The sequence below is a fragment of the Salarias fasciatus genome, chromosome 10, assembly GCF_902148845.1.
Source record: "Salarias fasciatus chromosome 10, fSalaFa1.1, whole genome shotgun sequence".
Taxonomy (NCBI): Eukaryota; Metazoa; Chordata; class Actinopteri; order Blenniiformes; family Blenniidae; genus Salarias; species Salarias fasciatus.
The window spans coordinates 7,219,052-7,233,020 of record NC_043754.1 but is presented as its reverse complement, the minus strand read 5'-3'; positions in this window follow the sequence as shown (position 1 = coordinate 7,233,020).

Below are 13,969 nucleotides of genomic sequence, written 5' to 3'. Positions count from 1 at the left end.
TTTAAATGATTTTGGTACCGACAACATAAAAGGTTATGTTTATCTTTATACTGTTATGAAAAGTCAAGTGCAGTCATGAAGGGAACTGATCCGAACATAGATGACAGCTCATTGGTCTTACCTGGGGTGTCAAAGCTATTTTAATTGAGGGGTCACATACAGCCTAATTCGATCCTAAGCAGTCTAGGCCAGCAAAATGACAGAATAATCTGTGAACAACTTTAACTCTGGATTAGTGCAAACCCTATGACACACACATTACTACGCCACACATTTTGTTCTTTGGTGAACCTCGCACACTCGTTTCATTCTTATATTGTCTTGTGTATACAGTGTCTCTTTCTTATACTCTCTTGTGGATATAGTTTCTTTAATTTCATTTTTACTTATATTTTCCCAAACTGTTGCAACATCTAAGATTTCCAACATTTATAAAATTGAGCAATGGTGTAAAGTCAGTTGTTGCATCCGAAAATTAAACAACGGGACTGCATCTTTTTTTAACTGCCCAAAAAGCTTCAAAGTCATTCCTTCAGCTTTGTTTTGACAACTCTGACTGTATAAAAGGATGGGTTTAGGAAGTGTCCGGGGGTCTATTTCACCAAGCAGGTTTTAAGAAAACTCTTGTGTTCAATAACCCGGAAATGTGGGAAACTCTTAGATTTCAATTACGCAAAGGGAGCGAACTCAAACCATAGACAGAGCAGTAACTCCAGCCTGTTCCACTCGGAGAGGTAACTTAAACTGTCGGTCAGTTACTGCAGTAACACACTCCGTGACTCTAACCTGGTTCGAAGCAGGTGTTTCTGAGTCAACCCTGAAGTTTCTCTCTGGCTCCGCCCCAGCTGGCGAGTTTTTGTGTAGCTGTCAAAATTTCATGTCCTTTTATCAGCGATCCTGTAGATGAAGGAGCGGCATTACTGCAGCGTGATTTGAATATTCGTCGGGAGATTATTCATAGACCGCGCAGAGATGTTTTGGCGTTTCCGGACAGTTATATTTTTGAACGGTACCGCTTCACGTCTCAATCCATACGCTGCATTTCACAATCTTTTCCGTCCATATTTTGCAACATAACCAAACGCAGTCGCGCTGCAGTTCTTCGCAAATGGGAGTTTTTTATATAACACTGGAGATGCAGAGCACTGAGGAGTTTAAATCACCACCATCATTACCACCACAGCAAATAAAAGACATGACACACATTTCATTTTGTCTTCATTATTTCCTACAATAAATGAATAAATATTAAAAAATAAAGGGTTTAGTTCATGTTCCAATAGTGAACATAATTCACCTGTGACCATGAACCCACCTGCAGCTTGTGCTCCAGTATCTCAGTATTTCGTCTTCTTCATCTGGAGGTCCAGATACTGCTGTCCTTTAAGGGGTTTCTCTATCTTGTTAAGTAAGTGGATTTTGTACATTTCTTTGACTGGTAAGAATACATAGAGGACATTAAATTATACAGTTGCACATGAATTGAATGAAATGAACCTCTGGTGTTTACTGAACATCCATCTCACAGTGTTGATCTGTGATGTGGAAGTTGAGGGACCATCCTGCTGCTGACCAGCCATGATCTGTTACAAAGGATGACAATGTTGAATATTTCAGTGCCGGCTAAATATCAAGCTCTCTGTTCCACAGGAGTAATCAGAATTTTAATGGGAAGAGAACAATCAGTAACGTACCTCGATATGACTTTCTGGAGGGCAGCAGACACAGTTTCATCCTCCTCATCCTGGATAAATAACATCTTTCAGTATATTTGCGTATATTTTTCCAAACTAACATTTGGCAAAATATTTTGAGTATTTCCTACTGACAGTTTCAGGTTGGTTGTAGCATGACGGGGCTCCAGCAGGCAGATAAAACCTTCAATATCTGGGCTAAAAGAAGAAAAGGACATGAAAGACAAAATAAACATTTGTATCAATAACATTTTTAAAAATCTTATACTCAAATAATATATATTAGATTAAATAGGATTACTTATTTAACATAACATGATATAGATGTGTGACATAAAACAACTTGCACAGTCCGTCAGCCACTTAATATTTATGCTACTTTACAATATTAAACATGCTTAAAATGATGTACCTCAATGAGATTATGCCGAGGTCTTTTGAACAACGTTTTTATATTTCATCTTTAGCTGCTGCCATGTGCGCTTCTTCCCTGAGGGATTACAACTAAATGAAATACCTTAATTGGTGACCATTCAAACAGTTTCCCTGTAATAATATTCAATATTCAATAATATTCTGATATAAAGGACTACATTTAAAGGGACTTAAGGCAACTTTTCAAAATTTACCTCAGTGCTGCCGCGATAGGTGCTGCGGGTAACTGCAGCCACCAGCCAAGGCGGCACGGGAGCGCGCACAAACATTTTACAGAATGTCCGGCTTCACAGCGCTGCACCAGGGATGCTCCTGCTGTTTACTACGTCGCGGATTACTGCAAGACCACAGCGCATATTATGTGATTTTTGTAAGCATCCATTTTCACTCCCAAATGCAGCTGAAGTTCCCTCCATGAATCAAACACATATCCAATATTTATTCGGGTGCCTGCCCGGCTTCGGTCATGTTTTCATTTTTTTTTTTTTTTTACTCACAAGATAACGCTAATAATAGGGCTGCGTTAAACGATTACTTTTGTAATCGATTAATCTAGGAAATAGTTCTTCAATGCATTGATAATCTAACGATTCATTTTTAAATCCGTCGCGGAGCTCCTCTCCGCCTCCGTGTTTATGCAGCGGGTCCCTGCGCGCTTCGCGGCCGGCACGGAGCGCGTCTCCGCCCGGGAGCAGAGATCCGGAGCTCTCCCGTCAGCCTCCGTGGGGCAGCTCCACTCGGCCCGTGGAAGCCGCCGCCTGCTTCACGCGCCTCCGTGGAGCAAGCCGCGGCGCGGCAGCTCCGGATCTCCGCTCCCGGGCGGAGACGCGCTCTGTGCCGGCCGCGGAGCGCGCGGGGACCCGCCGCATAAACACGGAGGCGCGTGAAGCAGGCCGCGGCTGCCGGAGCTCTCCCGTCGCCGCCGTGGAGCAGCTCCGGGCCGTTTACCCAATCGGCCCCAACTCAGCAGGGAGCGCTGCTGAGACTGGCCGCCTGTGAGTGCTTTGGGACGGGGGAGGGGCTCATGCAGCACCCGCTGCTTGCTGATAACAGCGGAGACGTCCTGTCACGTCTCCAGAGCACCAGAAAAAGTCGCTAAATTTGTCGCTAGTTACTTTAGACAAAAAAAGTCGAAAAGAGGCTTTGGAAAGTCGCCAGATTTAGCGAGAAAGTCACCAAGTTGGCAACACTGCCCGCCCCTGATCCCAGCAGTGTTTGAGTCCGTGTCCACGGCGGCCATGTTCTTCCTGTTCGGCAACGCGCATACAGCGTCAATTTACGTCACATCCCCACGATTGCGCGGGAAATTCGGACCGAACAGCAACAAATTATTTGGCACACAGCCTGTATAAGGCAACAGACAGATACGCGGATTGGCCTGTTATTTTAAGTTTTTAATGCTTCACGACCCATTAGCATTGAATAAAGTGGAAATGCATGTGTAGTTTTTCACAAATCTTGCCTTAAGTCCCTTTAAACTTACGCATTGACACGGGCAGCAATTTTCTGCCACGGAATCTCCCTCTCCTTCGCTGCTGCAGCGGTGTTGTTTTTTTGTTTTGTTTTTTTTCAAAAATTGTGTTCCAGCTTCCATACGTTGCTCTCCGCTTCTCTGTTGCCATGGTGACTCGTCGAATCGGTGCTCCATTAATGCTGGCTTTTTATAGTTGTCGTGCACGTGCTAAACTCCAGGTGAAACTACTTGAAGTTGAGTAATCCAACTCAAATCAGCTGTTGCGTAACCGAAAACCCAGCGTTTTCCCTTTCAGAGTAGATCAAACCAGAGTTCAGGATTTCACTCGATTTTTTTCAACCTGCTTGGTGAAATAGACCCTGGGTTGGTTCCTGGCGGCCGGAAATGACAACGGGTCGTCAGCGGTGGCGTGTTAATGTCCCGCGGAGCGTGTGGATCAGTGGATCCCCCTCCTTTCTGGTCTATACAGTGCTTGCATCCTTCTGCCTACGAGTCGGGTTACCTTTGCCTCACCTTGCAGACTTGCGTGTTGTGGTTGATGCCTCGGATCCACAGTACATGACCAAAATGAGAACCATTCATCCGCAGCATGCTTGCAGTGGCGGACCGTGCATTTCACACTAAGGCCTTCAGAACAGATCCGCCTGAACCAATCCACCTCTCAATAACTATTTTGTCTACAAAAAAAAATCTTATTATGCAGATATGCACATAAAGAGTTGTTGCACAGCAGATAGATACTTGTGCAGCCAGAATAAATGCCTTTGCTGAAGTGCACAATTCTCCTACTACATCTGTGCACATACAATGAGCATCAACAACTTAATAAAACAGCAATATTATTTAGGAAAAGAGGAACATTTTACTCACCAAAATCCCGATTATTTGAAAACAAAATACATCCTCCTTTCCTTCCTCAAAAAGAGTTCAACTACCTCTGTCATACAGATTATCCGTGCGTTTCAGTTCAATAAAGCCAGGGCTTAAAGTCCAGCTTGCCCTGTGGTATTTCTGGCATAAGTTGTATTTCTCTTCAGGTCTTCTTCTTCTTCTTCTTCTTCTTCTGCTTCTTCTTTGGAATAATTGCGGTAGGCGACCAACAACTTAGGTGCATACCGCCCCCTACTGTATCTCTTGGTGAATGTAAATCAGAGGGCCTGGATATGCTGTTGTTAGAAGCTAGAAGGCGCTGAGTCGCCAACTCGAAATCTGATTGGTTGAAGCAACTGTCTGATTGGTTGAAGCAGCTGTCTGATTGGTTGAAGCAGCTGTCTGTTTGACCCTTCACTTTACTTCACTGTGCCATCAGGAATGAATAGCGAAGGCCTCGGGCAGATTTCTTTGACCCTAGCAACAGATGATGCCTGAAATCTGATTGGTTAAATGATTTAATATCAAAAAAACATGTCTGGAAGCAGCGCAACCACGGAAAACTATGAAAGGAACTGGAACATACAGTTTGGAATCATTTATTAATTATTTATGGACAAAATATAATTTACATCAGTCTGTAATTCAGATAATTTTTAGGTCAGCAGAGAAGGCTTTGCAGGCCCTGACGGCCCACCACTGCATGCTTGTCCCTGTCAGTTGTGATCCCAGAGCTTTCCGTGCCATGCCAGCCTTTCTCATTAAAGCTCGTGTCCGGAGTTTTGAAAGAGAGAGGTTTTTTTTTTTAATCCAGTGTCTCGAGGATTTGCCCTCCCTCTGCTTTCATGAGCGACCAAGCCACGCCCCTTTAATTGTGCGCGCTATTATCTGTCGGGTGAAAATGAGAGCCTCTGAGTCCTACAGCATCCTTCATGTTTAGCTGTTTACGGTGGATGTTCAGCAGACAGTGGATATATCCGAGGTAAACGGGGCGGCTGCTGCGGAGCTAACTCACCTCTGACTGGGCCAGCGGCAGTGCTCTCTGGCTGCTCCACACTTTGATTGACAACACGAGAATGCGAAAGCTCGAACTCTATTGGCTGAAGCTGACCGGCGCTTTTTCGGATAACATGGGGGTCTATGAGACGAAGGCGGGGCTCATAAATACATTTTTATATTGCTTTATGCTAATATTATATTGTTGTTCAAAAGGACACGTTGGTAGTTATGTGTTAGCGCTATGATGCTAAGTTGCTACATGCTACTTTCTGTAAGGAGGAGGAGTCGAGAGCAGGGGAGGAGGGGGTGGGTCACGCATGCGCAGCATTTCAAAAAGGACTAACTGGATTTCTCTCTCCATGGAAAATCCTCTATACAACCTTAAAGGAATACTCCACCCAAAAAATGATTTGGCCTCATTTTCTACTCACCCTCATGCTGAGAAACACTCTGGAGCACTTTTTTGACGTTTCAAATGCAGTTAGAGATGTTTGGGGATTTTCGTTGTCAACAAACAGGGACCGACAGAGCCCGACAGAAAAAATGGTCCATAAAATCCAGAAAACGTTCCCATTTTCCTTCATACTGCTCGTCCGCTGTAATCCAAGTGTCCTGAGCGCGTAACGTCCATAATTAATTCTTAACGAGGTCATTTAGTACATTTTAAGAGCCCAAACAGGGCGCTCTCACACAGCTCCATTGCATGTCTGCGCGCGCACCCTGAACTACGGAAGCCGCGGCAGACCAAGCCAGACGCTTGCGCGCTTTCAGCGACTACTTTTCTAAATTGCAAGCGTAGAAGAAGAAGTTCCGCTGTATATATTCTGCTGTGAGTAACCGAGCTGTGGACAATCACAAAAGTGATTGGCTACTGTTTTAAAGCTTTGAATTCGGTGTCCTGCTGAAAGGGCACAAGCGTGTTGCTTGGTCTGCCGCGGCTTCCGTAGTTCAGGGTGCGCGTGCAGACATGCAATGGAGCTGTACAGAGCGCACTGTTTGGGCTCTTAAAATGTACTAAATGACCTCGTTAAGAATTAATTATGGACGTTACGCACTCAGGACACTTGGATTACAGCGGACGAGCAGTATGAAGGAAAATGGGAACGTTTTGTGGATTTTATGGACCATTTTTTCTGTCGGGCTCTGTCGGTCCCTGTTTGTTGACAACGAAAATCCCCAAACATCTCTAACTGCATTTGAAACGTCAAAAAAGTGCTCCAGAGTGTTTCTCAGCATGAGGGTGAGTAGAAAATGAGGCCAAATCGTTTTTTGGGTGGAGTATTCCTTTAAGTAGAAATGTCATCTGTTCCTGCCTGCATCTAACTAAGGTGTTCATGTGTAGACGCTGAGTAGTTCAATCCGTGTTTAATCCGTGTTTAACGAGCCGATTGTCGAGTTTGCGCCGATGGGAGCGCTCGGTTCAACGCCTGCGCATTCCAGGCGGGCGGTGTCATCAATTCCACGGCGTTATAGGAGCGCTCATTTCCTACACCCGCGTATCCAGGCGGGCGGTGTTTATCTACCTATATATTTATTATTTGACATTAAATGAAGTATTTGTGTTGGTGTATATCACATGATGGATGCAAATGATTTCTTAATGAAAGGTGGAAAATACAGAGACTGAAGTTGATCTGTTTATTGTTTATTCCAGAACTGATTTGTGATCAGGTGCACCACAATAAACACGCATCTGAAGAGCAACGATCCTCCCTCCTTGTGTTACCTACACCCATCTTGGTGAATGCTGGATCAACCCTAAAAAACTGCGCCTCACAACCTTCATCTCACCTACCCTGACACTCAGGAAAAATAGGTGAATTCACAATGGCAAAGCCAGAGGTAGACGGACTGTGGCGATTTTAGGGGGTGGCCTGGGGTGGCCCGTGCCACCCCTGAAATCTCATTGGCCACCCCTTAAATTCACAGAGAGCGTCTGTCACGCTCTGCAGGACGCGCTGCTGCGCTCAGCCTCCTTTGTTATGCAGGCGCCCTCCTCCGTAGCGGCTTCATGAATACAGATACCCCGTGCGTCGTTAGATCCGTCTGAGCCAATAAAATACAGCGGGGGTCACCAACATGAGATTGATAGCTCTGTTAGCCAATCAGAACAAGCAAACACCGTCATGGTGAAGAATAACATGTATGGCGCAGACCAATCACAGAGCTCCTTGAGGCTAACTAGGGCTCATTTTTACGCCCCGATTGACGTCAGAGGTGGCTAGGTGGCTGTGCTAAGCGATTCCGCTGGACGATAAACGTACAACTTGGAGTTTATATGGCCAGAAGTGAAGGTAAGTGGCGATTTTTATACCGCAGTTTGAAAACGCGATCTTGCTGTTGGCTGTTTTAGTGGCATTTTCTGACAGATTCTGTGGTTTTAGATGGCTTTCAGTGGTATGGTTGTAACCAGCGAAGTCTCAGCTCTAGTCTGACAGGCTGTTTGTGTGAATTGTATCTTTTTGTAACTTTTGATAAAGTAATACACATATGATACCCAGTTCAACCTAAATTCTCCTTACTAGTACTTATAACCTTCGTACTAAATTTAAGTGTTTTATCAGTGGATCCCATCTCTTTTTGAATAATTCAATGTTCAAATTCAACTGTGCAGTAATTTTTTCCATCAAATATACCTTTGTAATCCTCTCTTTCCATTGGTTCACTGTAGGGGGAGATGGTTTGCACCACAAAACTGTTATCATTTTTTTTGCCACCAAAACCATTAGACGGTAGTTTTCATCCTTATTTAAAACCTTTACTGGGAGTACTCCAAACACAAAGATCAGCGGGTCGAGCTCGATATAAATTTGAAATAATTTTGAAATTTCCCCCCTGATTCCCTCCCAAAATGTTTTCAGTTTTGGACAGTCCCAAAAAATGTGTGTATGGTCCCCAATATGTCCACATTGCCTCCAGCACAAATTTGTTTTTGTCTTGTCAAATTTAGAAATTAAAAAAGGCGTTTTAAAGTATCTCACATTCACTTTCCAATAAAACTCTTTCCAAGATGGACTGTTGGTTAGCTTGTGACCAATTTCCCAGACTTGTTCCCAATTTTGATCATCAATCAAAACGTTCATCTCTAATTCCCACTTTTCTTTTGCCTCCAGAGCGCTCCCCGAAATAGTAGATTGTAAACACTTATAAAGATATGATACAACCTTATCACTTTTCCTTTCTTTCATAACCTTGATAAAAAACCTTTCCAGGTCTGTGGGTTGTGCTTGCAGTTGTGACCATTCTTTATGTGACATTAAGTAGCTTCTCAACTGTAGAAACCGATAGAAATCACTTGAAGTCAGTCCAAATTTCTCCTGCAATTGGTTGAATGATTTTAGAGTGTCCCCTTCAAATAAATCATCTATAAAGATAAGATTATTGTATTTCCATCCTTGAAATCTTAAATCCAGTTGGCCTGGTAAAAAATCTATAATATCGCAAATTTTTGTAGCTCTGGAAATTAATTGGGGTGCTTTTATCTTTTTCTTAATTGTTGCAAGAACTTTTTGAGTACACTTCATCCATGTATTCGAAAGTTTGTGTTTATTCCATACTTCTTTAGAGTAAAATATAAGAGCTTGCAGTGAGAGTCCAGCGCATGAAGTTTGCTCTAGACTTAACCATGTTGTTTCTTCACTTTGTTTTGCCCACTCCACTGCGCCTTGTAATTGAGCTGCCCACTAGTATAGTTTTAAATTTGGTAAATTTAAGCCTCCATTTGCTTTACTTCCTGTCAACTGTACAAATTTCACTCTCGGTTTTCTTCGTTGCCAAATAAAAGTTGAAATCATTTTCTCTATCTTTTTGATTAAATTAAATTAACTGCTGGGATCCAAATAGGAAGGGACATAAACAAATAAAGAAATCTGGGGAGTATATTCATTCTAACAATTTCAGTCCGTCCAAAAAAGGAGAGTGGCAGTAATTCCCATCTTTCTAAATCCTTTCGCATTTGATCAATAAGTTTTTCATAATTTAAGTTGTACAGTTGAGAAGCATCTTTGGTGATAAAAATTCCAAGATATCGAAAGCCGTTGAGGGGCCAATTAAATTTCACTTTTTCAGATAGTTCTGAGGGCCAGCTACCCTTGATCATCATAGCTTCAGATTTTGATTCATTTACTTTGTATCCTGAGACAATAGTAAAATCCTTTAAACATTTTAAAAGTGCGGGAATAGAGGTTTTAGGATCTCTAATGTACAATATGACATCATCCGCATACAATGATAACTTATGTGTCCTGAATTTATCTGTTATTCCTAATATTAATGGGTCATTTCTAATTAGTTCTGCTAAAGGTTCTATACTAATAGCGAACAAAATTGGTGACAAACTCTGCTGTTTAATTTGATGGTAAGCATCACAACATTTCTGTCAGAAATAATGCACATTATTAGACAATCTCTTAAATGTTTACTGTCAGGCCCCCAATTTGGGGGCGCTCGGGCTTAAAGGGTTGTCTCAGCACTTTTTTCCATGCCAGTACCGTATTTGCTGTGTTTTAAATGCTGTTAAGAGAATTTTTTTTCCTCTTAGGGATTAAGGACTTGCCTCATTTTCACAGCTCACATATTATTTTACAATAGGCAGATCAACTTGCATTCAAATGCCACAAATGTTAGAGATCCAATGTGTGTTTATTGTGCTATTATAAATAATATCTTGTTGGACAAGGCTATGATGGCGTGTCCGTTATGAGTGGAAGACACTCTGGAGTGGCAGCCAGAATAAAGAGTGACACCAAACATGCAGTTTACGTACACTGCAATGCACATTGTCTGAACTTGGTGCTTGATGACACTGTGAAGGCAGTCCCAGAGGCTGACTGTTTTTTTGCACTGTTGCAGAAACTGTATGGGTACATGTCTGGATCATATGTTCATCATAAATGGCTAGATGTGCAAAAGGAAATGTGTGAAGGTCCACCATGGGAGTTACAGAAGCTAAGTGACACTAGATGGGTGTGTAGATACCTGGCCTGCAGAAATCTAATGGACCGATTACCTGCTGTGCTTCGTGTTCTGCATGACATTGCAACTGAAAATAGTGGGGAAAGATCTGTAGATGCTCGAGGTTTGCTGACTCAGCTAGACTTAAGCTTCATCAGTCTTCTTGCAACTTTTCGAAGGCTTCTTGGGGATGCAAAAGTCCTGTCTGACATGCTCCAGTCTCCTTCACTTGACCTTGCCATGGCAGTGGATTTAGTCAATGCACTCAAAGATTCTCTTCAGGAGTACAGAAGTGAGACATTTGTTGACAATCTGTGGGGAAGCATTGTAGAAACTGTCACAGAGTGCAGTATAGCCATTCAAAATGCAGAGAAAAAGAGGTCTCAAACAGTTAGTTCCAGACCTGGTGGGGTTGTAATAACCTCTACATGGGGTCAGCGCAAATGCATGGAGGGAGACAAGGATGCAGACAAGGATGCCTTTAGGAGAACAATCTTCTACCCTACTGTGGATACCATACTTGGAGAGTTAGATAGATGCTTCTCAAAAGACAATTGTGACATCATGAGAGGAATACACGCTCTGGACCCCAAAAGCAAAACTTTTCTTCAAGAGGCAGCAGTCTTTCGCTTGGGAGAAATTTATGCAAGTGATTCTGAAGATCTGGGTCATGAACTCCACCAAACAAGAAGGCTTTTGCAAAGGAAACAACAAAGTGGCATGCCGAATTTGTCTAGTATTGTTGAACTTGCAGTCTTCCTTGAACCTCATAAAGACGTTTTTCAGGAGCTTTTCCGTCTGTTACGGATCGCCATAGCCCTCCCAGTGAGCAGTGCAGCATGTGAGCAGAGCTTCTCTGCTCTGAAACTCATCAAAACCCATGTGCGCAAAACAATGACCGATGACAGACTGAGCAACCTGGGTGTCCTCAGCATTGAATCAAGAAGAGCAAAGTCACTAGAGATGGACAAGTTTATTAAAGTTTTGCCACCAACCATCAAAACCGAAGAATCCATCTGATGTAAAATGGATGAACCCAGAATTTGCGATGTGTTTTGATGTTGCATTTGCATTTCTTGATTGTATATAGTTTGTGTTTGTGTGATGCCCTCAATAATTTAACTTCAATAAAGTCTGTGACCTGCATCACTGTTTTTATTTAACCACAAGGTGGCACCTCAATTGGTATGTGACAGCTGACTGATTACTCCAGAATGAGTTACTACCCCTATCTCTCTTTCTCTCCTACACACACACACACAGACACACACACACACACACATATGTATATATATATATATATATATATATATATATATATATATATATATATATATATATATATATATATATATATATATATGTGTGTGTGTGTGTGAGAGAGAGAGTATAATTCCATTATACCATGGCCACCCCAGACTAATTGTGTGTCCCATCCTGGCCACCCCAGTGAAAATGTCCTGGATACGCCCCTGTAGACGGAGCTAGACGAAGTAGACGGTGCAGCCGTGGGGCAGAGTTATAAGTGTGCCTCCAACTCGGACAACCCTGCTGTCAGCAACAGAGATGGCTGAGATTGCGTTTGCGTACGTCCTCATGGAGGAAGTCGAGTTTGATGACCTGCTTGATCATGAATTACACCACTGTCATACAGCCACTGATAATCTGATTTATTATATTTACATCCATAGTAAGTGACAAGTTACGTTTGGGGAACCTAGTAATTATATAATAGACCTGTCAAACAGTTCACAAATTGTAAAAATATAAGAAATGAGCACAACATTTAATTAGAATGGCATGACAGGGATGTCACCTGATATTTGTGGGAAATTCACTTGGTAATGGTTATTGTACCAATTCATTGTAGCTTTTGACTCTCAAAAACGTTGGCTGAAGATTAACTGTTTACGGTGCAGACAATTTTTTCTTCCCTAAATGGGCACACGCTGGAAATTTTGTAGTTGGTGTAGTTGGCAGTATGACTTTTGTCATCTTATTCATAGATGAATGACAGCATGACCAATAGTATAAAAGAATTGACATAGTGCATAATAGTAGTTAGTGTAAATAGGATATTCTGAGAGCTTCAGACCTGCCAACCTGTACGCATTTTGCGTAGCAGGTACGCAATTTGACATCAAAATACGCTGGTACGCTCCGCCGAGAGCCATATGAAATCCGTGTTAACGGAATCGCGGACGGAATCGCGGAAATGACCAATAAAAACAGAATTTGAATAAAACGCGGAATATTGCGGAATTCATCCTAATCTGGTCTGAAATTCAGTTTTCGGGAGAAAATGGAACCTTATAGTGCAAAGCAAACATGCCGGGGGGACCGCCCGAGCTGCTGCAACGTGTACGTCACTTCCACAGCGCTGCTAACATGCTAAAGCTGCGTTCACAACGCCAAAAGCTTTCCGCGATTTGGCGTCAAAATACAATTGAAAACAAATGTGAATGCGCGTTCCAGCCACAACGAGACGCGACGCAACAACACGATGTCCAAGCGAGCTGCTCCCTCCCCTCTCACACATTTAACAAAGTTATGAAACTCCACGCTAAGCGCTAAATACAGAGCAGAACAGTACACGGACTTTTATGCCTCAGGGGAAAAGCTTTTTTGTAAATACTGTCAACGTACTGTGGACTGGACTCGCAAAGACGCATGCGACTAATTGAAAAGTACCGTATTGGCCCGAATACAAGACGATATTTTTTTCCAGAAATTGCATCCTAAAAAGTGGGGTCGTGTTATAATCGCGGACTTACGGTAGATGTCAATACGCATCCGTGCCGCTAGATGGAGCTCAGTATCACTGAGCAGAGAGCGCGTGGAGTGATGAAATGAGATCAAATGATCTGATGAAAAATGGCGGATCATCTGGAACAAAGGGGCTCGAACACTGGACAACTGAGCAAACAACAGAGGCGAAGTTATCATACCAACTTTAAACTGATGGGGATCAACGCAGCAGAGTCATCAAACAAGCCGCCAGGAGATCTGGTGTAGCAGAGTGCCTTTATTGGAGAGCACAGAAAAAACGCCTAGAGAATGCTAACGCTATGAGAAAAGCTTTCCGTGGTCCAAAGAACGGACGCTTCAGAGAGACTGATAGAAGGGTGAGTGAATACGTCACTGAAAAACGGAAAGACGGAATGTCCACCACCAGAGCCGTGATTCAGCTGAAGGCACTGGAAAGTTATTTACATCATTTATGCAGTTTTGACTCCTTGAGGCTTCTTAATTGTATAATAAAAAGTTGTTTTATGAGTGACCTTATTGTCTTCAGCATTTTTTTTCACAAAATGATCTTTGAAAAATAGGGGTCGTGTTATAATCGGAGTCGTCTTATATTCGGGCCAATACGGTATTTCTTTGTTGCAGGACTTTAAACATTAAATGGACTGTTATATCCTATTAAATTGTGGACATTTATTCATTTCCACTTACCAGACACCTTTTTTTATGGTAAAAATGAGCATAAAAATCAGAATACCAAATTCAGAAATATTAAAACGGAAAAAACGGAATTTGGGAA